This window comes from Priapulus caudatus, unplaced genomic scaffold, assembly GCF_000485595.1.
Source record: "Priapulus caudatus unplaced genomic scaffold, Priapulus_caudatus-5.0.1 Scaffold1630, whole genome shotgun sequence".
Taxonomy (NCBI): domain Eukaryota; kingdom Metazoa; phylum Priapulida; class Priapulimorpha; order Priapulimorphida; family Priapulidae; genus Priapulus; species Priapulus caudatus.
This window is the reverse complement of record NW_014578691.1, coordinates 23,589-36,563: the sequence shown is the minus strand read 5'-3', so window position 1 is coordinate 36,563 and position 12,975 is coordinate 23,589. Positions and strand designations below refer to the sequence as shown.

The window sequence follows — 12,975 nt, the reverse complement described above, 5'->3', positions numbered from 1 at the left end:
GGTGGGTTTCGGAGTGTCCTGGTCTCTGCTGCTGGTACTGTCCACACTCTCGGGTCGCGATGCTAGTTCACGACGGTTTCTCCGGATCTCCCCTGTAGGGGTCTCGACGATATATGACCGCGGTGTCTCAGTGGCACGAACAACAGTTCCAGGTGTGTTCTCTCTACTCACATACACCTCATCTTCTGGCCACAAGACGTCACGTTCTACTGCATGATGGCGAGCATTGTAGTTCTGTCTCTGATGGTTCCTCTGATCTTGTTCTCTCACGCGAAGCTTAGCAGAGTCGGGAAGTTGCGGTTCCAGTTTCTTCGGTATGATCGGCACGGTTGTGCGTATCCTCCTGCCAAAGAGTAACTCAGCCAGTGAGTATCCATTCTCCAGAGAGGTAGCACGGTATGCGAGTAAGGCACGATACGGATCGTCGTCAGCTTTCTCCAACATCTGTTTGACAGTCTGTACGGCCCTCTCTGCGGCCACATTTGATTGGGGATAACGCGAACTGCTAGTAACATGCGCAAAGTCATAGTCCTTCGCGAATTGCTGAAATTCTTGCAATGCAGACTGTGGTCCGTTATCAGAGAATACGGTTTCGGGTATACCGTGACGTGCGAATATGGACTTTATCGACTTAATTGTAGCTGCGGATGAGGTGGAAAAGAGCTTTGCCAACTCAACATAGCGCAAATAGTAGTCCACACGCACGAGGAACGACGATCCTTTCCATTCAAATAAGTCTGTAGCGACTCGCTGCCATGGACGTTTCGGACAGTCGGTCGTGACGAGTGGTTCTGCGCGATCTTTCTGCTTCCTGATGCATGCGTCACCGCTCTTAACAAGATCATTGATTTGACTGCTAAGTCTGGGCCACCAGATTGAGGTTTTAGCACGCTCACGACATTTTGATATGCTCAAATGACCCTCGAGGATTCTCCGCAGAAGTTCGGCGCGCATTGCTTTGGGAATAACGAGTCTACTCCCTCTGATGAGTAGTCCGTGTTGAACGCTCAGTTCACCTCTTACAAACCAATAGGGTTTCACGCGGCTGCCCAGTTTGATCCGTTCTGGCCACTTAGTACTGAGGTATCGTGTAATTAGCTGACATATGCGATCTCGTTAGACTGACATTCACGAATTTGATCGAGGCATAATGCAGACGCTGGAATTCCCTCGTATACAGCGTTGACGTAAGCTGCTGTCTCATCCTGCAGTGCTTGGTCGTCCAGTCGGGTTGCCGACTTCACCGGAGCTCGTGACAAGGTATCAGCTGTGGTTATGTTCTTGCCAGGTACGTGCGAAATAGAGTACCAGTATCTCATTAATCTGAGGCGGAAGCGCTAAACTCTAGGGGGTAAGTCCTCCAGTTTCTTGATCCACAGCAGAGGTCCCAGAAGCTTATGATCCGTTTCGATATGGAAGTAAAGTCCAAGCAAATAGTTGTTAAAGCGTTCACATGCCCACGTTATGGCTAAAGCTTCCTTCTCTATTTGCGCATATTGCTGTTCAGTATCGGACATTGCTCTTGATGCAAACGCGACCGGTCTCCAGTGTCCATCAGTTTGTTTCTGAGCCAGGATTGCTCCCGGTCCGTACGATGATGCATCTGACGAAAGCAATGTTTCGAATCGTGGATCATACATTGCAAGTACTGGGGTTGAGCTCAGTATCGATTTCACTCTCTCGAAAGCTTGGTCTTGAGCATCAGACCAAAGCCACGCGTTATCTTTCGCGAGAAGATCTCTGAGAAGTTTGGTCGTCTCAGCCAGATCCAGTGTGAATTTAGAAAGCTGGTTTCGAGATGTGAAAGGTGTAAGATTTTATCTTTAGTGTTTAGGTCTTGGGTTTCGAGGTCTAGCTAACACTCACGGTCGGCGTCAGCAAACACGATGCTCGGACTCTTGCCTCCCAGCTCCAGCGAAACTCTCTTCAGGTTCGTCTTTCCCGAGGCGCACTGGATCTGCTTCCCCACCTGCAAACAGACATACATGAGGTCACCATTTTTGTCATCGTCTTTCTCATCATCACTTTTGATTTCTTGCCTTGGATTTACCTTGGTCGACCACTACCCATCTTATGAACTCACCTGGGTCGACCCTCAAAAATTCACCTCCGTCGAACCCCCCTCTTGTGAACTCACCTCGGTCGACTCCCGGGAACTCACTTTAATCGAGCCTGTGAACTCACCTTGGACGATCCCTACCCCTCTAATAAACTCACCCCAGTTGAGCCCGTAAACGAGATCTTGTTGACGTCCATGTGTTCGGTGAGGGCGGCACCAGCGGTCGGTCCGTAGCCCGGCACCACGTTGACCACGCCCGCAGGGATGCCCGCCTGCAATATACACGGTGGTGGTGGTGGTGACAGACAATATAACAATCCAGCACCCGCACACGTGCGAGAGAACCCCGTCCTACCATCGCTACGCCATAAATAAATGCCTGATCGTCGAATAGATATGTCCCATCGTCGAATAGATGTGTGATTGTTGGATAGATACGTGATTGTTGAATAGATGCGTGATTGTTGAATAGATGTGCGATTGTTGAATAGATGCACTATTGTCGAATAGATGCGTGATTGTTGAATAGATGTGTGATTGTTGAATAGATGCACGATTGTCGAATAGATGCGCAATTGTCTAATAGATGCGTGATTGTTGAATAGATACGTGATTGTTGAAGAGATACGTGATTGTTGAATAGATACGCGATTGTCAAATAGATGCACGATTGTTGAATAGATGCGTGATTGTTGAATAGATGCGTGATTGTTGAATAGATGCATGATTGTTGAATAGATGTGTGATTGTTGAATAGATGCGTGATTGTTAAATAGATGTACGATTGTCGAATAGATGCCTGATTGTTGAATAGATACGTGATTGTCGAATAGATGCACGATTGTTGAATAGATGCGTGATTGTCGAATAGATGCACGATTGTTGAATAGATGCGTGATTGTTGAATAGGTGCGTGATTGTTGAATAGATGTGTGATTGTCGAATAGATGCGTAATAACACATCACGTGCGATCATCAAACTGGCAACTGTGCGCGGAAACAAACGAGCATGCACGGGTTTGTACCTCCTTGCACAGCGCGGCGATGTAAAGCGTGGTGAGAGGCGTCTGCTCGGCTGGCTTCAAAACAAGTGTGCATCCGGCGGCGAGAGCAGGAAGGATCTTCTGGCAAGCGATCATGCCAGGGAAGTTCCACTGCAAGTAGAGACAAGTCGACACTAGCGACATCTGGCATGACTAACACACACTACAACAGTGAAAGATTCTACGTAATTCGCCCCTCTTGTTAGTTTTCAATAATTATTTTTCAGGGGACATAGCATAGAATGGCATGCGGTTTTTAGAACGGACAGAATACATCTTAGTATTGTCGTACGCTGGCGCCACCTACGACGTTCCATCGTTGACATACTAAGTTATCTAACAGCGGTTTACTGACATGGTGAAATAGATTTCTTACAGCAATCGCATCTGCAGCACGTGTAATGTAAATTGTAACATGACCCAAGGATCAGTCTATCAACATGACCGGGATAACCATATCCATAAACTTTTATAGAGTTGGAAAGCTGTGACCTTGCACGCATATATACACAGGTACTCACAGGTGTGATTGCTCCAACGACCCCTACGGGCTCAACACGAGTGAAGCAGAAGAAATCACCCTCTGTAATACAGATAGATCGAGGTTGTAATGAAATACACACACGCATGGAAGGATGGATGGATGCATGGACGGACGGACGGATGGATAGATGGGTGAATAAATCGACAAGCAGATGGACGGATGGATGGATGAATAGACGGATGGATGGGTTGATGAACGGATATATAGATGGATGGATGGATTGATGGATGTATGGATTGATGGATGAATGGATGGATGGATAGATGGCTAGATGAATATAATAAATCAATTAGTGAAATCATCCCTACACAAGCACTTACCTATGGGAATGGTCTTGCCCACGATCTTATCTGGCCATCCTGCATAGTGTCTGCAGATACTGACAGCGATAGGATAATCAACATTGTACGAATATTTGTACGGCTTTCCATTGTCCAGGGTCTCTAGTGACTGTAAATATTCAAGTGCATACCAACATGACAAAATTAGCATGGTGTTTGCGTGCTTGTGCCCACAGTAATGTACATATTATATATATATATATATATGTAGCGGTCAAGGGTCACCAGAATCACGTGACCCGCGCCCCAACGGGATTTGGATGTAAGGTTTCACCTACGTCACGCGACGTGAATCCCTGTATCTTGTTTGATGATTACGTGGCATAACCACATGACTACGTCACGCGACGTGAATCCCTGTATCTTGTTTGATGATTACGTGGCATAACCACGTGACAACTATTAGTATATAAGCTGCTGTTTCTCGCAGTAGAGGTGGGCACTGGTGTTTCTCTCCAGGTGCTCCGAGATACAAAACGCGAGGACCAGCGAGTGGTAAGGTAAACGATCACGCTTTTTCACTCCTGGACTCACCCTCTGCCCGGTGCTTACTGACGGCTTGAACGTTTCTGCACGCAGGCATGCTGATTCTTCGAGTCGCATTGCTTGTTACTGTGTGACTACTGTTTCTGTTTCTGGGCATGCAGCCCAAGTTTGTGTAGTATTTATGGCCACCGGCCTGTTGGTCAGCAGGCCAATAAAAGCACCAGCGTTCCCGGTTTGAACACTTAACTTGGCGCTGTTGTCTTCGGTACCTGCTCGCGTCTGCGTGTGAATCTACGATCGAACCTGTGGCGCACGAGGCCGTGACTGGCTCAAAAGTTACAGTGGTGCCGTGACCAGGATTCACACAAAGAGCGAGCAGGAAGACAGCCCAGGTGCTGGCGGATTCCAGACAGCAGTAACTTTACTTCCGGCAGGGTCGTGTTGGCTTGTGCTCTAAGCAAATGCCACTCGTTACCAGGTCCGGGCCAGTAGGCAGGCGTGCGGCTGGTGCCACGCAGCGGCACCCGGCTGTGGTTGCAGGGGCTGTCAGGACCCTTAGTGTTGCAGTGGCTGAGCGTACGTCCGCTGCCACTGCACCGAAACGTCCTGCAGGGAAGCGTATGGCGTGTAGTCCACGTCATTTCGTTTTTCCTGAGTGAGCACGGGGCGTGGTGTCAGGCCGGGCATCAAGAGCGAATTGGCCGATTGCTGGAAAAGGAAGGGCGTTACCCTTTCCTTAGCCTCGGCTGGTTACGGACAGTAACCCCGAGAACAGGCACGTAAGGCAATTCTCATCCACACAAGTTGCACTCCACGGACGAGTCGGTCAGGTAGCCTTGTGTGTCAATCCTAGGGACACTGTAAGACGGTTATTCCGACGTAATGCTTTCCGCACATGAGACCGATTAAACTCAGGCATGGGTAAGGATCACACCTCTCCGCCGGTATATCGGGTAATGGTGGGCCTGACGCAGTCCGACAGGTACGAAGGTTGTTCCGTAAGGGGATTCAGGCGAAGTACTACCTTACCTCTGTCCGAGTCAAAGCAGTGGCGCCCCTTCCGTGTGAGTAAGCGCTCTTGGATAGACTTTTAAAACCCGGACACCCCCATTGCCAGCGTATTGGTTTGTTCGTGGCAAGGGTGAGAGTGATCACTAACCTCCCACGTGGCAATTAGCGCATGGTAGTGATTCATTGCATCAACAGTGAACGGTGGTAACGTGAAACACACGCTCCGAGACCACGTGGCACCTCCATGCATAGGTACTCGGAGCAGGCATGTTTTTAAGGGGGTTCAGGCTAGGCTCGCGGGAGTGTTTCTCCGGAGCTATGGCCGCCCCTTAAAAAGAAATGCCCTGGCGTGGAATTGGTTGCTACCATTGTGGCTTCTATGTCTTAACGATGTGGCTTGGCAAAGATCGGAAAGGTGATTCACCTGCTGAGTGCTCTCGCCGGAAGTGGAGAGATGAGTCGCGTGGCTTCATTCTCCCAACCCATATAAGCTTGGCCGGTGCTCACCCGCGACAGGCACTCAGAAAATCTCCTCGATTCAGTGCTGCAGCTAGACGTTCGATGCATGGAAACAGGGCCATGGGTAGGCTCACCGGTTGTCTACCGGCTGGAAATAGAACTCTCGGAGCCCAGGGCAGGTCCTGCATTCTCTGGCACCGCCGTGGAGGGACTGCTTCATTCATCGGAGAGTCTTCCCCGAAAAGGGGCCTCTCGCGGGGTCATCCTAGTATTATACGACGTGTGACGCCGTCTCCGTCGGCCAGCGCTAGAGGGTTGTGCCCAGGCCGAGCTTTGGTCAGCGGGGTGCCAGTCAACGCCTCACTGGTACCAACGGCCTGCTCGTCGTGGTGCGGAGCGTGCTTGCTGCCGACATACCATGCGGGAGAGCACAAACGAGAGTTCCACTGCCGAACCGGGAACACTCATGCTTGTCCGGTAAAGGACTGCCGATTCCGGACGTCGGTGGGCCTTGTCTACAGGATGATCCAGCACCTGAGCAGGGTCCACCAGGTGCGGAGGAAGCACCCATCTGCGGTGCCTAGCGCCTGGGCGACGACGGCTGACCCTCCTACGGCCCTCAAGCATGCGGGTGCGGGATATCTGCTGCCGTTGAAGGGCGTTACAATTCCGGACCCAGACCATTTCCGGGGCAAGCGAAGGTGGCACGCATGGCAGCAGCGGAGGGCTCCGCTAAGGAGGGGCGTGGCAGGAAGGGCATGTGACTACTGTTTCCTGTTTCTGGGCATGCAGCCCAAGTTTGTGTATTTATTATTTATGGCCACCGTGGTCGGCGGGCCAATAAATCACCGGCGTTCTCGGTTTGAACACTCAACTTGCGCTGGTTGTCTTCGGTACCTGCTTGTGTCTGCGTGTAAATCTACGATCGAACCTGTGGCGCACGAGGCCGTGACTGCTCAAACGTTACATATATACACAATATATATATATATATATATATATATATATTAGGGTTTTACCTAGGCATAGGTCTGTCATGCTATCGGCAGGCCTTAAATTATAGCTGTCTGTACATTTGACAATATCAACACAGTCGTGCTGTATTCTCATAGCTTCCTGTATATTGAGGCTCAAAAACTGAGTTTATCTGCATCTTGGGCCCGCTTACGTACATGCATAATCGACACGACAGGTAACGACACGACATGGGTAATGCGACACGACATGGTAATCGACACGACATGGGTAATCGACACGACATGGGTAATCGACACGAATGGGTAATCGACACGACATGCGTAATGCGACACGACCAATGCGTAAATCGACACGACATGCGTAATCGACACGACATATCGTAATCGACACAACATGGGTAATCGACACAACATGAAACGACAGCGACATGGGTAATCGACACGACATGAGTAATCAACACGACATGGGTAATCGACACGACATGGGTAATCGACACGACATGCGTAATCGACACGACATGGGTAATCGACACGACATGCGTAATCGACACGACATGGGTAATCGACACGACATGGGTAATCGACTGCAATTAGCAATCAGTGATACCTTCATCGCTCTTATGCATGGAAATTAACTAAACATTTTTGAACCACGGCTATATACCTCAGTACACATAATTGACACTCATTCCCAGGCCGTATGTCTCATTTATACACGAGCATGCAGGAAGCTTAAGTGGATGGCCACTAGGAGCGAGTAGGAGGCCTTGCTATAAATGTGCAAATGGACTGGCAGCATACCAGCACAGGAGACTCACAGCCAGATAAACCATGTCCCTCTCTATCAGATCTGCCAACTTGCTGAGCAAGTGACACGTGCTGAAGCGTACCATCGCGTCGCCATGGCGATCCCAGCTCCCCGGCTTCTTAGCGGGCAGCCACTGCCTTGTCAACATCTGCCTGTTTAATGCAAACATATAAGTAACATAAATCTATCACATATATAATCGATACATGGGTCAAAACTTCGCCAGCAGAACGTACATGTTGGTCCCCTAAAAATTTTGTACAATGAACCCACTCTGTGCCTTAATTACCTAGTTTGGCCCCCTGTGCCTTTCTCACATGGCAATTCCATGTGGTGCATGTGTCCTTCTTTATCCACCAGACGTGTTGTTAAAATAAGTGGCATGATAAAACTTCTTTGAATGGGAATTTTGGCTTCGCTGCAGCTAAACCTTTGCGATTCACAGAAAAAGCATAAAAAGCTGCCCCCCATATACACACGCATGCATGCTGACCTTGACGTTCATAGACTTATCCCAGCACCGGCTGTGTAACCACGCAGTGCATCTCCAGTACTCATTATATGTGAGTGTTATGTTGTACAGGAACGACTATGAGTAAAGCATAAGTCAAATAACATCAGATTTATTATTGAAATACTCAGCAGACAGCCATGATGGAATTCCGTCCTAATATCAGAACGAGGGCTAATAGTTCCAAGAGCTATGCTTAGATCGGCTATCCATTATTAATATTACATCTCCTTCGAGCGAGTGTTCTTTAAGTTTTAAACTAACTGTGACATTGAACTATGAATGATGACACTTGAATCTAAGACTAAAATCTGAATCACGTATCAAACTAAACAAAGCCCATTTAAATTAGGTGATAGTGTCTTTAATCGGCGCTACGGTCAGTCAAAAGATCTCAAAATTCTTATCAGCTATGTCGGCCTCGTAATTACAAATCTAATTTACTTGCGCGGTTTACATGTCTACCGGAACGCGTACAATAGTTGCAGTAATATAGCGGGCATGACAATTCTGCTGGAAGTAGCAATTTCCGCGGTGGGTTTCGGAGTGTCCTGTGGTCTCTGCTGCTGACTGATCCACACTCTCGGGTCGCGATGCTAGTTCCGGAAAACGGTTTCTGCCGGATTCCCTGTAGGGGTCTCGACCGATATATGAGCGCGGTGTCTCAAGTGGCACGAACAACAGTTCCAGGTGTGTTCTCTCTAGCTCACATACACCTCATCTTCTGGCCAGCAAACGTCACGTTCTACTGCAATGATGGCGAGCATTCGTTAGTTCTGAATCTCTGATGGTTCTCTGACCTTGTTCTCAGGTCACGCGAAGCTTAGCAGAGTCGGCGAAGTATGCGGTTCCAGTTTCCTTCGTATGATCGTGCACGGTGTGCGTATCCTCCTGCCATAAGAGTAACTCAGCCATGAGTATGCCATTCTTCCAGAGAGCGTAGCACGGTATGCGAGTAAGGCACGATACGATCGGTCGTCAGGTCTTCTCCCAACATCTGTTATGACAGTCTGTACCGCGCGCTCGTCTGCGGCCACATTTGTTTGGGGATACACGCGAAGCTGCGTAGAACATGCGCAAAGTCATAGGTCCTTCGCGAATTGCTGAAATTCCTTGCAATGCAGACTGTGGTCCGTTAATCAGAGAATACGGTTTCGGGTATACGTTGACGTGCGAATATGACTTTATCGACTTAATTGTAAGCTGCGGATGAGGTGGGAAAAGAGGCTTGCAACTCAACATTAGCGCAAATAGTAGTCGCACACGCACGAGGAACGGAACGATCCTTTCCTCAAGATAAGTCGTAGCGACTCGGCTGCCATGGACGTTTCGAGACAGTCGGTCCGTGACGAGTGTTCTGCGCGACTCTTTCTGCTTCCTGATGCAATGCGTCACCGCTCTTAACCAGATTATTGATTTGACTGCTGAAGTCTGGGCCACCAGACTGCAGGTTTTAGCACGCTCACGACATTTTGAATATGCTCAAATGTACCCTCGGAGATTCTCCCAAGAAGTCGGCGCGAATGCTTGGAATAACGATCTACTCCCTCTGAGGAGTAGTTTCGTGGTTGAACGCTCAGTCACCTCTTACAGAACCAATAGGGTTCACGCGGCTGCCCAAGTTTGATCCGTTGCTGGCCAGCTTTAGTACTGGAGGTATCGTGTAATTAGGCCTGACATATGCGATCTCGTTAAGACTACAAATTCCGAATTTGTGATCGAGGCCATAAATCAGACGCTGAATCCCATCGTATACAGCGTTGCACGTAAGTCTGGCTGTCCTCATGCCTGCAGTGCTGGTCGTGCCAGTCGGTTGCCGACTTCACAGGAACTCGTGACAAGGTATCAGCTGTGGTTATGTTCTTGCTAGGTACGTGTGAAATAGAGTACCAGTATCTCATTAATCTGAGGCGGAAGCGCTAAACTCTAGGGGGTAAGTCCTCCAGTTTCTTGGTCTCCAGCAGAGGTCCCAGAAGCTTATGATCCGTTTTAATATGGAAGTGAAGTCCAAGCAAATAGTTGTTGAAGCGTTCACATGCCCACGTTATGGCCAAAGCTTCTTTCTCTATTTGCGCATATTGCTGTTCAGTGTCGGACATTGCTCTCGCAAACGCGACCAGTCTCCAGTGTCCATCAGTTTGTTTCTGAGCCAGGATTGCTCCCGGTCCGTACGATGATGCATCTGGCAAAAGCAATGTTTCAGATCGTGGATCATTGCAAGTACTGGGGTTGAGCTCAGTATCGATTTCACTCTTTCGAAAGCTTGGTCTTGAGCATCAGACCAAAGCCACGCGTTATCTTTCGCGAGAAGATCTCTGAGAAGTTTGGTCGTCTCAGCCAGATCCAGTGTGAATTTAGAAAGCTGGTTTGCCATGCCAAGAAATCGTCTCAGTTCGCTAATGTTAGTAGGTCGTTCCATCTCCGCAATAGCATTAACCTTGAGCGGGTTGGTGCTGATCCCATTTTCACCAACGAGGTGACCGACGAATTTCACTGAGCAGACGGAGAAGACGCATTTCTCGATGTTTAGCATTATACCTGCTTTTTCTTGTCGACGTAAGACTGCTAACAGTCTCCTGTCATGTTCGTCCTGGTTTCCCCCCAAAACGAGTATGTCGTCCATCTCACAGACGATACCATCTAATCCTTCTAAAATCTTCTGCATTCTCTTTTGAAAGTACTCAGGAGCGCAGGGTTCTGCCCACGGTGGGCGGCGGTGGGCGGGTGTGCCCGGCACTCGCGGTTGCCGCCCGGCACTATATATCTCCGCCCGCACTAATTTTTAATATAAAAAAGAAAAGAAGAAAAAAGTGATATATGAGCTTTTTATTGCTCAGAATGCAGTAAATTGAGTTTCAGACTATCCAAAATCAAAAATTTTCGAACCCCTAGATTGGCTTCGCGCCTACGGCGCTTGCATCGTCGCAACTGGATGCGCCCGGCACTAAAAAATCCTGGGCAGAACCCTGGGAGCGGAAGAAATACCAAAGGGAAGTCGTCTGAAGGCAAAACGTCCGAATGGAGTCATGAAAGTTGTGAGTAACTGTGACTCCTCATCAAGGTCGACTTGCCAGAAACCAGAGTTGGCGTCCAGTTTGGAGAAAACTTTCCCTCCTCTCAGTTGTCCTAGCGTGTGATCAACTGACGGTAGTGGGTGGAGTTTACGGCATACGGTAATTTAATAACATCTCACTAGGTTTCGAGGAATCGATAGAAATACAGTAGGAGATGATAAGGATAAAATTCCGTCATTATCTTTCATTTCTCCTGAAAACATCAAGCTCGGCATATTACTTACGGTCTTGATCTCGCAGAACTCATGAATTCCGTCCTCGCCTCTGTAATGAAAAGTGAACGGGATTATGAGCATGAATGTTCACGTGAAATTTACAAGGATGCTCGAGCGTTTCCGAGTTTCACGTTTACATGCTATTGGCCCATCAGAGAACTACATTAATTTACATCAACTAATCATCCCGAATTTGCAATTAAACCTGAAATGAATTCCCTACGATATAGATCTTTAGGATATTTATATGAAAGTATCAATGACACTGTAGCTCACCTTGGGTGTGATAGAAGAGGGAGGGGGGATATATAAAGCAAGAGTATATATGGGAGAACTCCCATTATATCAGGAGTAAGATAATATAGATTCTATATTATCTTACTCCTGATTATATAGCATATCTCCCATTATATACTCTTGATAATGGTATATATGCATAAGTTTTGATGCGAAAATAAATGTTTCAGATCTGAAAGTCTGAAATCTTGACGAGAGATGGCGCTACGCCTATAAATGATCGCCATTTTGGTTTTCGAATATCGCGCAAATAAAAACAATAAAATATTCCAGTCAAATTACTGTAACAAAGAATCTAAAACACAATATTACACGTATATATATAAGTATGATTGTAGAGTTGTTAACCAGTTAGACGAAATAAACGTAATATATCACGTTGTCATATCTCTCCCATAGGAGTATAGCAACTGTTTTGGGGCTAGCCTTACACATTCATATACCAAAATTTAACAAAATCGAATAAATCTAGATGGCCATTTTCATTTGTGCCAAAAAGTGGGCGTGGCTCGAAGGTAGGTCGACTGGCGTGCTCCAAAATAGGACGTTCAAATCTCTCCCATAGGAGTAACAACTGTATGCAATTTGAAACATGTGGGTCAAACGGTTCTTGAGTTATCGTTGACCGTAGGCAGACACTGAAATGCATAGTAAAATTGCCCAAATCTACCTAATTTGCATAATTAAAAAATCAAAACCTGTGTGATATGTTTTGGGGCTAGTCCTCATTCATTCACATACTAGAAATGAGCAAAATCAATTGAACCTGAACTGACTTATGCCCATTTCCATTTTTGCCAAAAAGTGGATGTGGCTCGAAAGTAGGTAAACTGGCGTGCTCCAAAATAGGACGTTCAAACCTCTCCCATATAGGAGTAACAATTATATGCAATTTGAAACATGTGGGTCAAACGGTTCTTGAGTTATCGTTGACCGTAGCCAAATGTTGACGGATGGACGAACGGACGTACGACGGACGACACCCCATGGCAATAGCTCATCTTGACGATGTGAAGGCGAGCTAAAAAATAACTGTGTTTTGATTATGTGTCGTACCCTTCACGCCCGATTCCGGACATCTTGAATCCACCGAATGGCCTTGCAGGACTGCCGACGTTGTAGCAGTTCACCCTACAAGAACACACATTAA

At 47.6% G+C, this 12,975-nt stretch overlaps 1 pseudogene; it reads right to left on the bottom strand.

Moving 5' to 3' along the window:
* The window catches only part of LOC106817202, a 44,821-nt pseudogene that overhangs the window by 13,697 nt on the left and 18,149 nt on the right, over positions 1-12,975 (bottom strand).